This window comes from Cydia fagiglandana, chromosome 3 (genome assembly GCF_963556715.1).
Source record: "Cydia fagiglandana chromosome 3, ilCydFagi1.1, whole genome shotgun sequence".
NCBI classification, from domain to species: domain Eukaryota; kingdom Metazoa; phylum Arthropoda; class Insecta; order Lepidoptera; family Tortricidae; genus Cydia; species Cydia fagiglandana.
This window is the reverse complement of record NC_085934.1, coordinates 20,099,701-20,119,692: the sequence shown is the minus strand read 5'-3', so window position 1 is coordinate 20,119,692 and position 19,992 is coordinate 20,099,701. Positions and strand designations below refer to the sequence as shown.

The 19,992-nt window shown below is 39.6% G+C and overlaps 1 protein-coding gene across 2 annotated transcripts in view; it reads right to left on the bottom strand.

Annotated features, from left to right (window-relative positions):
* Window positions 1-17,718, bottom strand: part of LOC134680350 (oxysterol-binding protein-related protein 1) — an 85,350-nt gene extending 67,632 nt beyond the window's left edge. The window contains exon 1 of one of the 2 annotated variants that reach the window (XM_063539475.1): window positions 17,042-17,718. The gene's annotated coding sequence lies outside the window, so the exon portion shown is untranslated. The remainder of the gene's footprint in view (window positions 1-17,041) is intronic. The other variant, XM_063539474.1, reaches the window with a different exon arrangement.
* Window positions 17,719-19,992: the final 2,274 nt, after the last annotated feature.

The window sequence follows — 19,992 nt, the reverse complement described above, 5'->3', positions numbered from 1 at the left end:
CTACAGGATGATTTTTTTTCTCGTGCGGCGGGTTCGATTCCCGGTTCAACCATGTAATTATTTAAAAATCTATGTATGCAGTTTAAATTGGTTTTTAAATTAAAATAATGTCTTCTTTCAGTAAAATGTTCCATCTGCAATATTTAGGGTACTTTCCCTCCATGTGGCATAGCCGTGGGACGCCCTGTATATGGCATAGAACTAGAAACAAAATCAAAGCCTTTATTAAGGATATAGGGCGTCGTTTAAGGGATAGGGGCTGCGACCTGCGACCCTCGCTCTGGTTCTTTCCTTGTCCAACAAATATCACTTTTCATATCACTATGCCATTCAGCGGGGTAATGCCGCCAGTATTTATGGCACATTTGGTCCGGGAGACAATCAGAGTGGGGGGCAATATTTTATTTGTTAAGTTAGTTTTACTCATTCTTAGGTTTATTTTAGTTTATAATTTGTATGATTAATCTGTTTAACACTTGTTCATAAAGTTATTTTGTTCCTATAAATCAAATTAAAAAAAATAATGAGTTCTAAATTCAAATTGAAGGAGTAAGTATACATTTAAGGTATTATAGGCCAAGCGCGCACCACGATTTTAATTTTTGTGACACGATTATAGAATCGCGCTGTAATATATCGCAGAAAATTCATTGCGCGCACTGCGATGAAAAAGTCGACGATTTGTTCATTCTCAACATGGATTTCGTACCAGTCGCTTGTCATGAAACGTGTCTTTAATATGCGATTGCTGTATGACTTTGAGCATTTATAACACAAAGGTGATCCCCGTCTATTTCCATAATTAAATGGTCAACATCTAGCGTCTCATTTTGAGACTCCATTGGAGATGCAGGTGCCGAGATGTTGGGGTTTGGAGAGCGAAATGCCGACTGAGGTCCGGCCGGAGTGCGATTTTATTATCATAGTGCGCGCGGGGCCATACAACTCCGCATGCTGCAATTCACTTTGCGACAATCGCGTCGCGAACAATCGCGGTAAAATGTGACAAATCACAATTTTAAAATCGCTGCGATTTTTTTGTCGCATATGCGCGCACTAAGCTTAAGCGCGCACCACGATTTTAATTTTTGCGACACGATTTTAGAATCGCGCTGTAATTTATCGCAGAAAACTCACTGCGCGCACTGCGATGAAAAGTCGACGATTTGTTCATTCTCGACATGGATTTCGTACCAGTCGCTTGTCGTGAAACAATATGCAATCGAGTCTTTGAGTATTTATACCACAAAGGTGATCTTCTATTTCTATAATTAAACGGTCAACATCTTATTGCGTCTCATCTTGTGACTCCATTGGAGAAGCAGGTTCCGATATGTTGATGCTTGGAGAGCGAAATGCCGACTGAGGTCCGGGGTGCGATTTTATTATCGCAGTGCGCGCGGGGCCATACAACTCCGTATGCTGCAATTCACTTTGCGACAATCGCGTCGCGAGCAGTCGCGGAAAAATGTGACAAATGACAATTTTAAAATCGCTGCGATTTTTTTGTCGCATATGCGCGCACTGCCATATAAACACATACGTTACATTTCTGCGACTAAATTATCGCGCGACAAAAAGTCGTGGTGCGCGCTTGGCCTAACATATAAACACATACGTTGCATTTCTGCGACAAAATTATCGCAGGACAAAAAATCGTGGTGCGCGCTTGGCCTTACTCTAAATTATTATAATACATCAAGCATTCGCGAGATGCTCGACTTCGGTATTCAAACACAAAGCAATAGTACAAGAATCTAACTAAATGCAAAGGCCGAAGGAGCGATTCGAAGATCCGAAGCGTCCGGCAGACGCGCGCCTCCCGTAACTTTTCCAAGTATTTTTAAGTACAAGTGTCTAAGTCGCAAGATCCAAAGGCTGAAGTCGCATTGGGCCGAAAGCCCGAAGCATCCAGGAGGTCAGTTCTAAACACAGGTAATTAATACAAGTGTCTAAATGCGAAGGCCGGAGGCCGAGCTCCGCGTAGGGCCGAAGGCCCGAAGCCTGCAAGATGTCAGTGGTTAAACACAGAACTGACAGCCTGGACGCTTTTTTTTTAGATACTTATACTATTGTTCTGTGTTTAAGTACTAACATCCTGGACGCTTCGGGCCTTCGGCCCTATGCGGAGCTCGGCCTTCGGCTTTCGCATTTAGACACTTGTACTATTGTTCTGTGTTAAAGCACTGACATCCTGGACGATTCGGGCCTTCGGGCTACGCGGAGGTCGGCCTTTGGCCTTCACATTTAGACACTTGTACAGCTTGTACTATTGCTCTGTGCTAAAGCGATGACATTTTGCTAAAGCTCGGCCTTCGGCCTTCGCACTTAAGACACTTTGTACTATTGTTGTGTGTGTAGTTGAATACGGTATCCTAAAAACAGGCAAACAACCTCTGTAAAATGTAACGATGCGAGCGGTACGGCTACCATCAGTTTGGCATTGACATAAACGCTACCGTGGGCGTGAACGTAATTTACTTTCTATGCATCTCGCTCGTACTGACATATTAGTGCAAAAGAGATATACCTATAGGAAGTAAATTACGTTCACGATATCGTTTATGTCAATGCCAAACTGATGGTAGCCGTACGGAACACTAAATGCCTCGAGCTATCTCGGGCTTGGCCAAATTATTATTTTTAACTTTAATTATTTTTTGGGTAATTTTGAATAATATGACATAGTATCCGATTGCAATGGACGTAATTGACACAAACTATGTTTTCACATTAAAAAAAGTATCCTAAATGCAACACAGTTACATGTTTTCTCTCGAATATTCTTTTCTCCAAAATAATTCAAAATAAAAATAATTACCACAAATTATTAAATAACTTAAAAAGCAAATAATATCTGTGACACAAAACAAAATGTAAGATTAACATCTTAAAACAGCATTCGTAAGCGAAAAAAAATTTGACTTTAATATTACTTTAAGTTAGGGCTCAAAATATAGCCAGCGCTGCAGGACTATAACCAGCTATTTATATATCTTTTATGGGGTTACACACAATATTGAAATACAATTAAAGGGGCGTGCAGCAGTACGCGGCGTACGGCTATCGCGAAAGAAATTAGATATATCTCAATGTATTATACTACTGTATTGTATAAACTATTTGCTTTTGTATCAGTGTATTACAATACAAGATATAACCAATTAACCACTCACTGTACTTCCTTTTTCATGCTTTTCGTATTTTCCTCATATTTTTGTCATGCTACTACAGTCTACCTCAGTACTTTTTGTACCGAGATTGACTGAAATAGCAAGACACGTTCGTACGTTTCCGTGAAAATTCGATGGAAAATAATTTTTCATCACACTTGCTCGGAAAAGATGTATTTACACGTAGGGCTTGCGGGCGGGAAATTGAAATTTTCGCCCTAGGGCGGAAAAAATCTTTTCCGAGCAAGTGTGATGAAAAACACTTATTTACACGTAGGGCTTGCGGGCCCTAGGGCGGAAAAGTGTTTTATACAGAAGTTTGTTTTTATTAATTCTCCTTTTTTTCCTTACAAGTGTGATGAAAAACATTGTGTGTGCCACGGGCGGTAAAGAAATTCCGAACTCGTGAACATTTTAAGCCCTCGCTTCGCGTCGGGCTTAAAATTGACACTCGTTCGTAATTTCTTATTTCCCGCCCTTAATACACAATGTACTATTTCATCTCTCCTGTTCGAAAAGTTTACCTTTCATAAGCTGATAACCGGGTGGAAAACTGCATTTCCCACCCTAGGGTGGAAAGTAATTTATTTTTTTATTTTTACTTCGAGCAACGGCTAACAGCAATATACGCCTTATTATAAGCTCTCATTTTAGCTTCCGCATGACTGAAATCGGCGCCGTGTACATTTTCAAGTGATTCGAGTGTCTTATAGTTATGTGGTTTACCTATATATCTGTTATTAATTTGTTCTAAAGAAATATACTTACCAATAATAAACGTACATTTCTCGTGTTTGACTTTCCTCATAGTCGAAATGAAAAGTAGAGTGTTTAACTCGGGTAAAAGTAACCACCTCACCCTCGAACTAAAAATATCTCGGGTGAAATGGCTCACTTTCCACCATTGGTTAACAATCTACTAATGCACTACATCTTGTATTATTGCCACTAGAGCAGATTTGTATAGGTATGCCGACTGCTGACACCGGACGCAGCCGACAGCCATCACGGGACGGGAAACGTTGAATACAATATGGCGGCTAAAAATAGCATTCGGGTGGAAAACCAATTTACCTAGTTAACGAGATTGGAGCTGGATTTCGTTTGAAACTATGATGTCGACTGTAGGTACATGATGTCGAGGGTTGATTGCCAGTTCAATGAAATTACAATAAAACATGTCTTAAGCGAAAAAGTGTATTAACGGAGAAAAAGTGTCACTCGTGCGACTGGGTCAGTATTATTAAGATTTTCTAGCACTTACAATGACTAAAAATACGTGAGTTAAACTGAAGTTATACCGTGACGTAAGCATGTAGGTAGGTATCTATTTAGAGTTGCATAGGTAAGTGTCAAATGGCGTAGGCGAGATACTCGTATCGGTACGTGATTCACAGTCATAACGAATATTAAATTCGGCAATACACGTATACAGCATAAAAAATTCAGGTTATGTATATTGCAGTTATACAAAACCTCAAGACTTGTTAAGAAAATTACTTATGTCCAGGCAAGAAGTTACAAGCGGCAAATAAAATCAGAAGACGTGATGGAACTACCTATATTTTATATTAAGTTAATGTATACCTATTGAGAGTGTGTTTCGTTTGACATTTACAAGTAACTATTTGCACACAAATGCAACCAACATCACTAGCGAGAGAGCGAAGTTTCATCTCTCAACGTCTCATGTATAAATTTTTAAGTAAGTTCCATTTGAATAAGGAATAAACGTACTAGTTTCTCCTTAAAAAGTTTTATGAAAGGCCGAACACGTGGATTCTATAAGGCTGCAACAAGCTGTATCGATCCCTTGGCACTGCGCCAACTCGCGCAGTTTACCACAGATATTAAATTTGCCTAAAGGATGTCAGGATCTACACGCTAACATTTACAAAATACATATATTATTCGTATACATTGTGGACTTGTAAACTGAAAGTACAGTATAATATCGGAACAAAGCCTCTATTATAAACGTAAAAGTGAATGTTCAGATATTTATAAGCACCGTGGCCGCTCCGATAGATCTGAGGGCATTCCACAAAACTCTACTTGTCGGGAACCTCACTACTAGCAGAACACCGTTGAATTTAAAGGTAAGTTATCATTATCACGCGTTAAGTATCATGCCAAATAAGGTGGTGGTACTGGTGTTCGACGCGGTCCCAGTACATATCATCTTGAAACTTGTCATTGTCAATAGAGGTGACAGCAGGGTGTCATCTATTGGGCATTAGCATGTCGAACACTAGTACCACCACACATAGACTTCATAGCTTTAAAAGATGTCAAGATGTCATGTACCCAACACTTTTCTGGAATGCCACTGATAGCGCCACGGATAACCGTACCCAAAGGGTAAAACGGGACCCTATTATGAAATAAAAAATAAGTTCAAAAACTAAAACCCAACTACTGCAAATCGCGCTCTAAAAAGTATGAAACAAGATAGAATTCTTATCTAAAATTATCAAGCAGGAAATATTATAAATTTTACCATTTTTTTATATAAAAATACAACGTAATATAATTTACTGATTTTTTTTATATATTTACAGAGATTCAGAGGATAGCCGTGGTCGTATGCCACATTACTCTTAATTTTATAATCGTGGCATACGACCACGGCGATCCTCTGAATCTCTGTAAATATAAAAAAAATAGTAAATTATATTACGTTGTATTTTTATATAAAAAATTGTTAAATTTATAATATTTCCTGCTTGATAATTTTAGATAAGAATTCTATCTTGTTTCATACTTTTTAGAGCGCGATTTGCAGTAGTTGGGTTTTAGTTTTTGAACTTATTTTTTATTTAATTAATTTTGGGGTCATGATTTCGTTACTAACTTTTTGAAGTCACTTTATATTACTTTTGCGAGGGCGTCCTCAGTACAGAAATACACGCAGAGCGCCGCCTATATCGGGCTACGCCCGACTCCTTTAGTGCCTATGAGGGCGCCGATGGCGGCCGTCTTTGGAACGCGTACGTCGGGTTACGCTCGACACTTTTAGTATGAGGGCACCGATTCGGCGCCCTGGCTTTGGAACGCGTACGTCGGGTTACGCTCGACACTTTTAGTATGAGGGCGCCTAACGCGTACGTCGGGTTACGCTCGACACTTTTAGTATGAGGGCGCCTAACGCGTACGTCGGGCTACGCCCGACACTTTTAGTATGAGGGCGCCGAAGGCGCCCGGCCTTGCAACGCGTACATCGGGCTACGCCCGACACTTTTAGTATGAGGGCGCCGAAGGCGCCCGGCTTTAGAACGCGTATGTCGGGCTACGCCCGACTCTTTTAGTATGAGGGCGCCGAAGGCGCCCGGCTTTCGAACGCGTACGTCGGGCTACGCCCGACTCTTTTAGTATGAGGGCGCCGAAGGCGCCCGGCTTTCGAACGCGTACGTCGGGCTACGCCCGACTCTTTTAGTATGAGGACGCCGAAGGCGCTCGGCTTTGGAACGCGTACGTCGGGCTACGCCCGACACTTTTAGTATGAGGGCGCCGAAGGCGCCCGGCTTTGGAACGCGTACCTCGGACTCCGCCTGACTCTTTTAGTATGAGGGCGCCGAAGGCGCCCGGCTTTGGAACGCGTACGTCGGGCTACACCGGACACATTTAGTATGAGGGCGCCGAAGGCGCCCGGCTTTGGAACGCGTACGTCGGGCTCCGACCGACTCTTTTAGTATGAGGGCGCCGATGGCGGCCGTCTTTGGAACGCGTACGTCGGGCTACGCCCGACTCTTTTAGTATGAGGACGCCGAAGACGCCCGGCTTTAGAACGCGTACGTCGGGCTACGCCCGACACTTTTAGTATGAGGGCGCCGAAGGCGCCCGACACTTTTAGTATGAGGGCGCCTAACGCGTACGTCGGGCTACTTCGCTTCGCTTCGCTTGCGCTTCGGCGCCCTCATACTAAAAGTGTCGGGCGCTCAGCAAAGCTTGACACTTTTAGTATGAGGGCGCCTAACGCGTACGTCGGGCTACGCCCGACACTTTTAGTATGAGGGCGCCGAAGGCGCCCGGCCTTGCAACGCGTACGTCGGGCTCCGCCCGACTCTTTTAGTATGAGGGCGCCTTCGGCGCCCGGCTTTGGAACGCGTACGTCGGGCTACGCCCGACACTTTTAGTATGAGGGCGCCGAAGGCGCCCGGCTTTGGAACGCGTATGTCGGGCTATGCCCGACTCTTTTAGTATGAGGGCGCCGAAGGCGCCCGGCTTTCGAACGCGTACGTCGGGCTACGCCCGACTCTTTTAGTATGAGGGCGCCGAAGGCGCCCGGCTTTCGAACGCGTACGTCGGGCTCCGCCTGACTCTTTTACTATGAAGGCGCCGAAGGCGCCCGGCTTTGGAACGCGTACATCGGGCTATGCCCGACACTTTTAGTATGAGGGCGCCGAAGGCGCCCGGCTTTAGAACGCGTATGTCGGGCTACGCCCGACTCTTTTAGTATGAGGGCGCCGAAGGCGCCCGGCTTTCGAACGCGTACGTCGGGCTACGCCCGACTCTTTTAGTATGAGGGCTTTCGAACGCGTACGTCGGGCTACGCCCGACTCTTTTAGTTTGAGGACGCCGAAGGCGCTCGGCTTTGGAACGCGTACGTCGGGCTACGCCCGACACTTTTAGTATGAGGGCGCCGAAGGCGCCCGGCTTGGAACGCGTACCTCGGACTCCGCCTGACTCTTTTAGTATGAGGGCGCCGAAGGCGCCCGGCTTTGGAACGCGTACGTCGGGCTACACCGGACACATTTAGTATGAGGGCGCCGAAGGCGCCCGGCTTTGGAACGCGTACGTCGGGCTCCGACCGACTCTTTTAGTATGAGGGCGCCGATGGCGGCCGTCTTTGGAACGCGTACGTCGGGCTACGCCCGACTCTTTTAGTATGAGGACGCCGAAGACGCCCGGCTTTAGAACGCGTACGTCGGGCTACGCCCGACACTTTTAGTATGAGGGCGCCGAAGGCGCCCGGCTTTGGAACGCGTACAGCCAGCTTCGTACGGACAGCTTCAGCGTGCCTCGTCCGTCTCTTGTATGACTGTTTCATACCTTTTAGCTGATCTAGACTTCTATACCTATTCACGTTATAAAAAAAATATTGCAGGTCATTAAAAAAACCTTCTTGTATCGCCGTAGTCGCGTAACACGCGGATATAATCCAGAGCGTTTGTAGATTCATAGTTCGAATCACCTAACCGATAAATTAATGTTTTATCTGGCGTATGCAAGCAAAGCCGGGTGCAAAAGCTAACAATATTTATATATTTGAAATGTGCTAATCGAGCTCTTTCCAATGATGTATAACACATCATCATTACTTAATTTTAGTTTTTTGGTTCGTGACTTTATGACCTCTAGAGGGCGCAGTGTTAATTTTTTTGTGACGCCATATAGCCTATAACCAGCGGACGATTAAGACGATTCGAATGACATATCGTTTGTTAAATTATAATAAGTACTTTAGAAGTTATGAGGGAACAGATGAACATACATACATACATACATACATACATACCCACATACATACCGGTCAAAATCATAACCCTCCTTTTGCGTTGCCGTAGTCGGGTAAAAAACGATACAAAAGTGACCACACGTCAACAAGCTATATCGATCTACCCTAGCAATGTTCCAAACTGCTCCGTCATTCCGCGGTGAAAGGATTTTGTTAGTGAGGCAAACAGTGCCAAAAATGAAACTGTATGAAAATAATTAGTAATTAGGTAACTGTTATTCGCTTGTGGAGTCGAATGAATCAGGTGACAGTCCAAAGTAAACCTTAATATAACGAGATAAGGGTCATTAGTGATAAATTAAGAAAGTTGTAGCGTAACTCATTTAACTACAAGTCCTCTCAACCGAGGAAAAAATCCAATTAGCCACATTTATTCTGTGCGTTTTTTATGGTATAGGTACAAAGTGGAAAATGTCATATTTATTATTAAAAATGGACACAAATAACTATACCATACAACAACATTCAATTTGTCAAACAATAGAGTACGTACGTATTTAACATGCTAAACAAATCTCTGGGAAAATGCGCATTTTTGATTTTTTATGTATTCCAGACAAAACTCGGTCTACCAGTTATTAATGATTAAACTTGTGGTAAATTCCATTTAGCAAAGCAGCCCACGTAACCGCTTCGCATTCACTAGCGTAAAATAGGATTTACTTAAATAAGTAGGTATCTGATTTAGCAGAGTTGACAAAACAGTGTTAAGCGCAATTGCTGACGAAGCTGGAAATAAACCGTAAGGGGATCTATAATCCTTATCCTTATAAGTACATACATCTTATATAGTAGTTTGTGTGACTACTATAAAATTAACATTATGAACACTTTACGAATATGATTAAAATGAAATGATAAACATACTTACGTAAACTAAAAAACGTTTTTAAAACGAATTTTAACTGAAATCTCCATCGAGTGACTTTCGAAAAAATATTGACATGAAATTCCACAAAACAAGATATTTGCCAATATAATAAAGTTGTAGTAGGTACCGAGAAAATTTCTAGGGATTGAAGATGCAAGCGACTTCGACTAAGGGCTTGTGCACAAATCACGCGAGGTTCGATGGGGGGAGGGGGGTCACGAAAAACTCACGATAGATCACGTTGGGGGAGGGGGGTATAAGGAAACCTCACGTGTATTTCTACAGTGAACGAAACTAAGAAAAAAAAACGAACCACATGAGTAAAATACCTTTTCTCGGTTTCGTTAAACATAAATCTTCACTCTGCACTTCGAAATACGAGTGTATTTAACGAAAATAGAAAAATAAACAATATTTTCTAAATACAACACTATTTATCTTAAACTTAGGTCGAATGAAAAAAATCATAAAAATTCACGTGAGGTTGCGTGGGGAAAGGGGGGGTAGCCAAAAACCTCACCAAATATCACCAACGGGGAGGGGGGGTCAAAAAGTAGCCGAAAATACCTCGCGTGATTTGTGCACAACCCCTAAGTTGAAAACTTGCATCTGTAGCAAGTATCTCTTAAATGCAAACTGCTTACAAAGCTTCAGATAGCAACTTACTTATTTCATGTCTGCAATGCAGAATGAACTTCCTTCGCCTGACTTAAGTTTGCTGCAATCGAGTCATTACACTTTAACCGTACGCTTAACTTTGACCTTTCGACACGTAACGGAGAAAGATGTAAAGAAAGTTAGGTTAAGGTATAAGCGATGTTTGAAATAATATTGTCGTTATAATACACTCAGCAGTATACTCTTTTAACTGTCTTAAAGTAGACGTCGTTGAAGACGCAACGCATTGGACATTAAAAGGGATGCCGAAGTGCAAAATGTGGAAGAGAAAATCAGAAAGCGGACTCCTTTATAGACTCATGGGCGTCGCCAAGGCAAGATAACAAATTTTCTAACGAAATGTACCTATGCCTCTCCCCCTCCCTTTGGCCATCGGCCATGTGAACTGATCGCGAGCCCCAGTAGGTAGCGAACTTTCTCAGGGGTAATTTGAAGTGAACTGTGAGGAGAGGAGTTTCAACCGCTTGATTAATGGACAGCAGTTAGCAATTAAGTTTATCTCACGGCACAGGGCGGACACGCCATACATCGAAATTCATTTGCGTTTATATGTGTGCGCGGCACGTCTGGACATGCCTTATTAAGTCCGCCAGATTCATGTCGCGGCCAGTCGCGGGGCGAGGCAATGCGAGTCGGGGCGGGGCGGTGGCCATTCTGTACTCGTATGATAATATGTACTATTACTTTTTCTGTGCTCACGGGAGCTAGTAGAAATCATGTTTCTAAAGTTTGTATAGGTTCAGCTCCAGATAGAAGTCAGTTATGCATCAAACAGCAGTGTTAAGTAAACAGCCAAAGACAATATTCTCTTTGCCTCAGCCAATCAGAGCGATTAATCGCCAGAGTAAACTAACCGAGCTGCGGCGAGCAACAGTTGCGAACCTCCGGGTTGAGTTGAGGTGAACTGAGCAGTTTCAACCGCTTAATCGACTTCGTTAATAGACTGCAGTCGACTGCAATTATATCTCACGACGAACCGTGCAAAAATATCAGACTGCTGGATTGCCGAAAGTTTTTAATAAGGTAAATACAGGCAATTCTGGCTGCGGGGTAAGTGTAAATAACTGGCCTTACTGGGGCCAGTTACAGATTGATTAGTGTTTAGTGCGAGTTCATACATTTGGACGAATTGTGGACCAAGTTAACCACAAAGTGGGAGCCCCACGAGTCTAACCGGGGATCCGGCAGACCTCGTCGGCGATGACGGGATAACTTGGACTCCGTTTTTGAGAACCTGCCCAGATATAGCACTAAACAGAGATGAGTGCAAAAAGAGGGGCGAGGTCTTTGCCCAGCTGTGACACAGTGGGAATAATAAATAATAATCGTTTACATCATCCGATCAGTCAAGTTAGGCCAGGATTGAACTTGTATTTTCATGGAGAATAAAATCCGACGAACATAATGTAAGACATTAAATAATTTACGAGTTCTGAAGAATCTCGTTCGAGAAACGAGTATCAGTCATATTAGCTCGCCCACGCTCGACGATAGCCGTGGGCAGTACAAGTAAGTCAGTGTAATGAGGAAAATAATTAGCTAAGGCAAATTTAAGAGGATTGCGAGGGTGTTCTATCCCACATAGCAGTTGTAAAACAACAATTAATGTCATGTTTACAGTGTTTTATAACGTTAGATACCTATACAGGCTACTTCATTATTTTCTCAGTTCTATACTTAAGGCAGGAAACAGCCGGAATGAGGTGCGTGACATTTCGGACTGACCCGGATTTACCCCAAGCCCAGAGATTATTCAAATTCATATCGAATCCCTTCTATTCAATAAGTATTTGATGCGGAAAAAGTAATGGACCTTTTTTGAGTTTATCTAATATTGAGTAATTTTGTGAGAATAATGTTTCAATCTAGGGTAAACGCCACTAAAAATTCACAAGTATCTAGACTATGTATTTGAAAGGGCACACTAGGTACCGCCAAAATCATTAAATCATTTAAAGGTAAAGTTGACTCGTTAGAAAAAAAAAACACGAAAACATGTCTCATGTAAAATATTAGATGGTAGTATGTACCTAATATATTTTCAGAGTAATTGAAGTACCTATAATTATATCAAAACCCGCTCGATGGCACTATATTACGTCGCAATCGCATTTTCTAGTGACTTTACCCCCTTCTCAGTCTCATCAATGGAGCCGGACGAAACAAAGCCTTATTTCTATTTATTACTCAGACGACGAGTGACACAGCATTACAGTAAAAAGGCACTGTGAAACTACAAACTTATGACAAACCAACCATTGATTGACATGGAAAAGTAATCATCATTGGCACCTAATTTGAGATAAATTTGCAAAAAAGTCACTAGACACTGCTATCTTAAAATAAGGTTGGCGAACCATTGGTGGAGTGTCAACGATAGGGTAATTTACGCTGCCAATATTGAAAAAAAGTAAGGCCAATTTAGTGCCGAATAATTTATCAGCATAAATTTAAAAGTTCTGTTACGCCAACATTTCTGTACCCTCATTTTAACATAGTAATTTTGCGAATCCATTTGATTTCGTCATTAGTTTCCCTCTTAATATTTTATTCGTAAAACACCCTATTTTTTCTCATTTCTACCTTACAAAGTGGCAGTCAATTTACATTATGAGATTACTTTTTGTCCACTGCCTACAGATAAATCTTGTTTGAGACTTGTTTAAGCGAGAACCAGACGAAAGCGGGGTTTAGACCGCAAATGAGATGGAAGGACATCAAAGGCACACGTTGACCAATAAGTCAGAGACGGTAAGGGAATGGTACAACAAAACGGTTGTCTATTGTTTGACCGAAAATTATATAAAATAATACTCATATGACCGAATTTTATTTGCCCGAATTTCATTTGCCCGAATTGTTTGTTTACCATAAAAATCATGTGACATACTCTTTGTTTACCCGATTATAAGATTCCAGAACGTACGAGTGCCATACGTGTTGTTGTCCATATTATTAATTGTAATAATACTATTTAATAGAATATTTAACCTCACCTAACCCACTTTTCCAGTAGTATTTCTTTTCTGTAAGGGTCGCAATTCAAACCTAACCTAACCCACTTTTCTGATAGCATTTCTTTTCTGTAAGGGTCGCAGTTCAAACCTAACCTAACCTACTTTTCTAGTAGCTTTTATTTTCTGTATGGGTCGCAGTTCAAACCTAACCTAACCTAACCCACTTTTCCAGTAGCATTTCTTTTCTGTAAGGGTCGCAGTTCAAACCTAACCTAACCCATTTTTCTAGTAGCATTTGGTTTCTGTAAGGGTCGCAATTCAAACCTAACCTAACCCACTTTTCTGATAGCATTTCTTTTCTGTAAGGGTCGCAGTTCAAACCTAACCTAACCTACTTTTCTAGTAGCTTTTATTTTCTGTATGGGTCGCAGTTCAAACCTAACCTAACCCACTTTTCCAGTAGCATTTCTTTTCTGTAAGGGTCGCAGTTCAAACCCAACCTAACCCACTTTTCCAGTAGCATTACTTTTCTGTAAGGGTCGCAGTTCAAACCTAACCTAACCCATTTTTCTAGTAGCATTTGGTTTCTGTAAAAAAAATATGTTATGGCTAGTGATAATTATGGCATACAATGATGATGACAAATGATATTATTGAAATTGATTTTATGGGAAACAAAGTTTCTGGCACGTGACTAATATAGTAAACAATAAGTATTGCATATGTAATTATGGGAAACAATATAATGGCTGTTGAATATTATGGCAAATGAAATTATGGCAAATGAAATTCTGGCAAGTGGGTGTATACCCAACAAAACAACTGACTATGACACTAGAGGCTTGTGATGTTCATACATATATGTACCCTTCGAGCAACACCGGCTTCCGACACGTCGGAAGGGAGGGGCCCAAGCGATATCTCACCGTACAAATCATTCTGCCATTTTTCGCGGGGGGAAGGTGCACACAGTCGCACTTCTCACACACTTACATACAAAATCCAATCAAAGGCCCTACCGCGAACCACGTTCGACGTGTTGCCTCTCTATGGCACTTGTAAATTCATACGTAAGTGTGACAGGGAGGCAACACGTCGAACGTGGTTTGCGGTAGGCCCTCTGTAATGACGACACAAATACATAGAAAATGACACACGTCAAAGACAAATCTTGCAAACCTCGATCTCTTTTTGTGTACGGACGAGTGACTAGTGTCACAACACGCACACTAACACATTTTCTTTGAAGTATGTCATTGTATTCTGAGAGATGAGAAGTCGGATTTGTCGCTCGACCGATCCGCAATTTGTACTGAGCGAGCAAAATCGATAAATCCAACAATTACTTGAGACTAAAATATAATAATTGTATTTAAATGTAATTAAACGTATGATATGTAAAAAAAAATATTACATGTGAAATGTAACACTTTCTTTTTGTAAATTTGATGTCCCCGACCTCTTTTTATAAGAAAAAACCGAGCAAACAGGCATTTTTGTGCAGCAGTGTTCACGCGCGCGTCTGGACTCAGTCTAGTGAAAAATCCAAGTGCAACTAGTTTTATTACCCGCGCTAGATTTTATTGACGCGCTAATCTTGTACCTCGGCAGAGGGGAAATAGTGCGAATGCCGCCTCCCTTCCGTGTTGCTCGAAGTATGTACCACATAATATGTCTTAGTCCTACCAAAAAGAATAGATAGTATAGAGGGGTCCTGTCATTGTAAATTTTGTAGTCACAGTACATTTACTGCCATCTATCGACACACGACTAAAATTCAAAATGAAAACGTATAAAATTATAATATATATGAATAAATGATTTTATTATTTTTATATCATTTTGATCCATGTTCATTCACTCATAATATCTATGTGTTAAAATTGTTAAATATGAAACGGTGTCGTCACGCCATCTAGCCGAGGATAGGCTAAAGGTGTGTGCGGCATCTATCCGAGAATGACTTTTTCTTGATTTCCGAGACACGTTTTTTCCTTAGACTTTATTCATCTTATACGAAGTTACATGTCTTTGGTCCTACCAAGCATGCCGCTGGATGCTCGCTACTGTGCCCGTATATTAGCCATTGACACTTTCTGGAACCGGGAAACTTCAAAGGCAAAAAGCGCAAGCGTTCGAAGTACAGAAGCGAATGGATATGTGGTATTTTAGTTAATGTTACTCTAGTATACACCGATGAACAACTGCCAGACGCTCGAATTCGTGAATATGGAAAGTAGGTACAGCAAATTAGCAAGAGAGAGGTATAATATACGGGAAAACTTTATAGATACCGAATAGGGGCTCTGAATTCAAAAATTTTCAACAACAAATAAGAAACAGTATTTCGAACATCGTTAGGACCCTCAAAGCGATGGTTAAGACCATTCGGTCACGTTAGCAGTAAAACTTTACGAGCAAAGAAACCGAAGGATCCTGTTGAGACTGCTTTCATTGGTTACCTTTTATAGCTCTGGGATTTCATCGAGGAAAGTAATGATAGGTAATACCTTTAGGAAGTTTGTTTTTTGTAGGTAAGTTTCTGTTGTGAACGTTAGGTTTTGTTGTTTGGCATTTAGAATGATATGGTGTTGAAAGCTAATTTGTTACTAGCCTTGGAAAAGAAAAGTTGGAGATTCTGACGTTTTCTCGACATTGATAAAGAGATTATCAAACTGCACAACGGGACTTAATCGCGTATTTAAGTTTTAAGATTTACCTCCGACGTTTCGTTTAAATCAGTGTATTGATAAAGAGAGTTTCCAGACTAATATACACGGTGTAACATGAGTAAACCGAATAATTTTAACAGCGTATTCCTGATCATATTTAGAGACAAAAATGTCCTATAAACTTTTTTGATATTCGCCTAGTTTCAGAGATATTATTAATTTTAAAAAAAAACAAGTTTTTATTGTTACATAGTGTAAAAGGCCTTTTTGATGGTGATGTTGCTGCTATGGGACGTAGTCTAAATATCCTTCTTGGTAGATGTCAAAAAGTGACAAGTAACACTTTGCAAAAAGTAGGTTCTACGAAAAAAAAAATGTAAAAATCAATTTTAATTGACAAGTTTACCAATAAATACAAATACGTTCAAAAAATTGAAAAAACAAAACAAAAAATTTTTTTTTTAGCGAAATTGACCTAAACTCATATTACATTTTTTACTTCTTTTGATCTCAGAACTGCGTGGTTAAAATTATTCGGTTTGCTCATGTTACACCGTGTATAGGTAGACATCATTTCTGTGTTCTTTGATGTCTCATTGATCACAGAAGAAATTGATATACCCAGTTGCTTACATGGACTAACACACCAGAAAATAATTTATACTCGTACCTATTATATTGTAGAACATAACATGTAATGGTCAAAAACAAACAAAAAACACGGCTACAGTTGCGAATTTCTGTTAAAATTTTCTTTCCTTTTTAACAATTATAACATAACATAAATATAAAAAACACCTTGACGAATCGAAAACCTCCTTTTTCAAGTTGGTTGATATCTAAATCCATATTACAAATAACTAAAAGTACGAGCAAATACTATTTGGAATAACAAAATAACGTAACAAGTACTTAATTAGGTAAAAATAATGCACATGTTAAATAAATTTATTGTTTTTTGTAGGTAAGTACATTGTTATATTCAATAAAATATATCAGTTGAAGGTATTTACAAAATAAGGATACGGCAGATAGTATATAGGTATTACACGCAAGACAATATGGCGCAGAAAATACTACCCTTAATCATGGAAATAATTAGAAAATCGTAATTTCTAGAAGTAACTAATACAATTAACGCGACGCGTTTTGCCCACTAGCTTAGTTATTACCTATTTGTTTCTAAGCGGTCGGTAGGTATAACCTAAAAATCCCAATCCGCTGGGTACTAGATAAGTACGTAATACGTATGAGAATACCCAGTGGTATACATCGCATTTACTAATTCTAGCATAGATTGAATAGAAATTTGAATGAACTTATTATAAGCAGCCAATCAAAAGATACAAAAACAAATTATGTAACCGCTACACTCACAATCCGTCTTATGTCATGTGTAATGTCCCCGCGTCAACGCGTGCGCTCTCGGCAGAAGCTGCGGCGCAACTGACTGGCTCGGGCTCGGGCAGACTCAGCGACGCCCCCCAACCCCGCCGCATCGAACTGCTCTAATGAAAAACATTTTCGCACAGATCAGGCGAAACCTTATTACAGATACTTAAAGTCCTTGGCATGTGAAAGCTTGTTTGTATCTTGGCATTGGCGCCCAACGTGGGACAACTAATATTGCGGTACTTTATTACGTTTAGCATACATCGCTGTTTTATGTGCGGCGGTGGTATTATGGGGCTATTGAACCAGTCATTGTATGAAATAGTATTGATGTTAACGATATTGCTGTGTAGTAATCGTCCATTGTTAGCTATTGATGCGTAGTTTTTATTGAGATGTTTACTTAGTCGTGGTGATAAAGGCCGCATTAAGAAATATGAACTTGGACGTTGACGAGGTATATTGGACGAAACCTTATTACAGATACTTAAAGTCCTTGGCATGTGAAAGCTTGTTTGTATCTTGGCATTGGCGCCCAACGTGGGACAACTAATATTGCGGTACTTTATTACGTTTAGCATACATCGCTGTTTTATGTGCGGCGGTGGTATTATGGGGCTATTGAACCAGTCATTGTATGAAATAGTATTGATGTTAACGATATTGCTGTGTAGTAATCGTCCATTGTTAGCTATTGATGCGTAGTTTTTATTGAGATGTTTACTTAGTCGTGGTGATAAAGGCCGCATTAAGAAATATGAACTTGGACGTTGACGAGGTATATTGGTTTTCTGTAGAAAATTATTTTGCCCTTCGTGTTATCACGAAAGGACGAACGCGGAACATAGGACAAAATAGGACTTCAAAATAATTCAAGTTAGTAAATAGAGGTAAATTAAAATAAGTAAATGATTGAATAGAAATTTATTTAATATATCATTAAATACGCGTCAATAATTGTACTTACAATAAGCAATGTAAATTATCAAATAAAGTTATCACAAGTAGCTTTCTATATTATTTTTTGTATTTGTTCATATTTTTTTCTAATTTTATATATATATTTTATTTTCATCCTTTGGTCCCAATTTTTTCTAAATAGGATTTTCTTTTATTTAAATTATCAATATCAAATAAAATGTTGCCAAAACAATATCGCTGAATATCACAATTTTCAATCTTAAATTCTGGACTACGCAACTCATTTTAATTCTAAGAGAAATTTAAATTACATAATACAAAATAAAACAGTTTGTAACTCAATAAAATAAAATTTTAAAGTTATTACAAAGTATAATCAAAAATTAAATGCAAATAAATACAAATTTCAAAGATAATCACTGCATCTCGAATACAAGATCACTTCACCAAAATTCCGATATTTTATATAAGGTATCACAAAACAAAATACATTAACTATAATTACGCTTTCTTAAACCATGTTTTTACATCCCAGACACTAAAATGCTAGTATTGCCCCATTAAACACAACCAATCAGTCATTTCAGAACAAAATTGGCACAAAAGCTGGATAATTGAGTATTTAATTAGTCAGGCACTTTTATTTTAGTTTCTGTGAAATAAAAATGGAGCATAGCTTATTATGCCGTTCAATTATCCCCCTTTTCCTTGTGAAAAGGTTAAAAAAGCTGTGTAATACTAAACCACACAGAATGTTGGACATACCATCATGTATAGTAGACCACAGGCGGCCGTGGCTCGCCTAACTTAACGCAAACAGCGCTCCAAATTACCTAGTTTGTACAGTTGTTTCTATTTATTTGCGAGTATTTGTTATAGTTGTAGTTCTGTTTGGTAATTTAGTGATATTATAATAGAATGAATATAAAAAAATAAGTTAATATGAAATTGGAAATAAAATAGTACCTACCTACATTCGTATACAATTTTGTTCAAATCACATATGCATCATCACACATCACACATCAACCAAATCTTGAAAGCAAGATAAATACAGAAAAAATAGGAAATAATTACAACAAAGTTTTAAAATTAGAATATAAATAAAAATAATTATTATGATTTAATAATAGAAAATTAATGTTTCATAGAATAAAATTGTAGTCAACTTAAGAATAATTCGAGGAACTATATTTTCTCACAGCAAAAACGCGATTGAAAGATTGAAATATTTATAATACTAAAATTAAAAGTATTCTATCGATATATTAAATACCTTTAATAATATAAACTACAGACAAAACATTAAAGCATTATGGATCAATAAAATAATTCATACATATAAAAAAAAATAGTATTTTAATAGTCCGTATTCACAATTTTAAGAACAGAAATGGTTCAGAAGAATTTATCAATGCCTTTTTTGCTGTAAGAAACCTGATACTGGGTTTATTTGTGTTTCGACATACTGTGCACTACAATACTTTGTATTTGTGTTATCTAAGACAGCGCTAAGAAGTTTCACTATCTAAGTTTATTGAGATGACGTATTCAGATCTCAAATAATCGAATTGAAACTGTCGTGAGATATACTAAAGGGGCCCACAGATTACCAATTCGACGGACGACATCAGCCTGTCAGTTGTTCGGAACTGACACCTTTTGCGATAAACTGACAGGCTGATGTCGTCCGGCGAATTGGCAATCTGTGGGTCCCTTAACATTAAGCTAATTTTACGGTTTAACTCAAGTGTTTTTAGTCACTGTATTTAGACACCGTCGTAAATGCTACTCGCACTGTTAGTGCTTG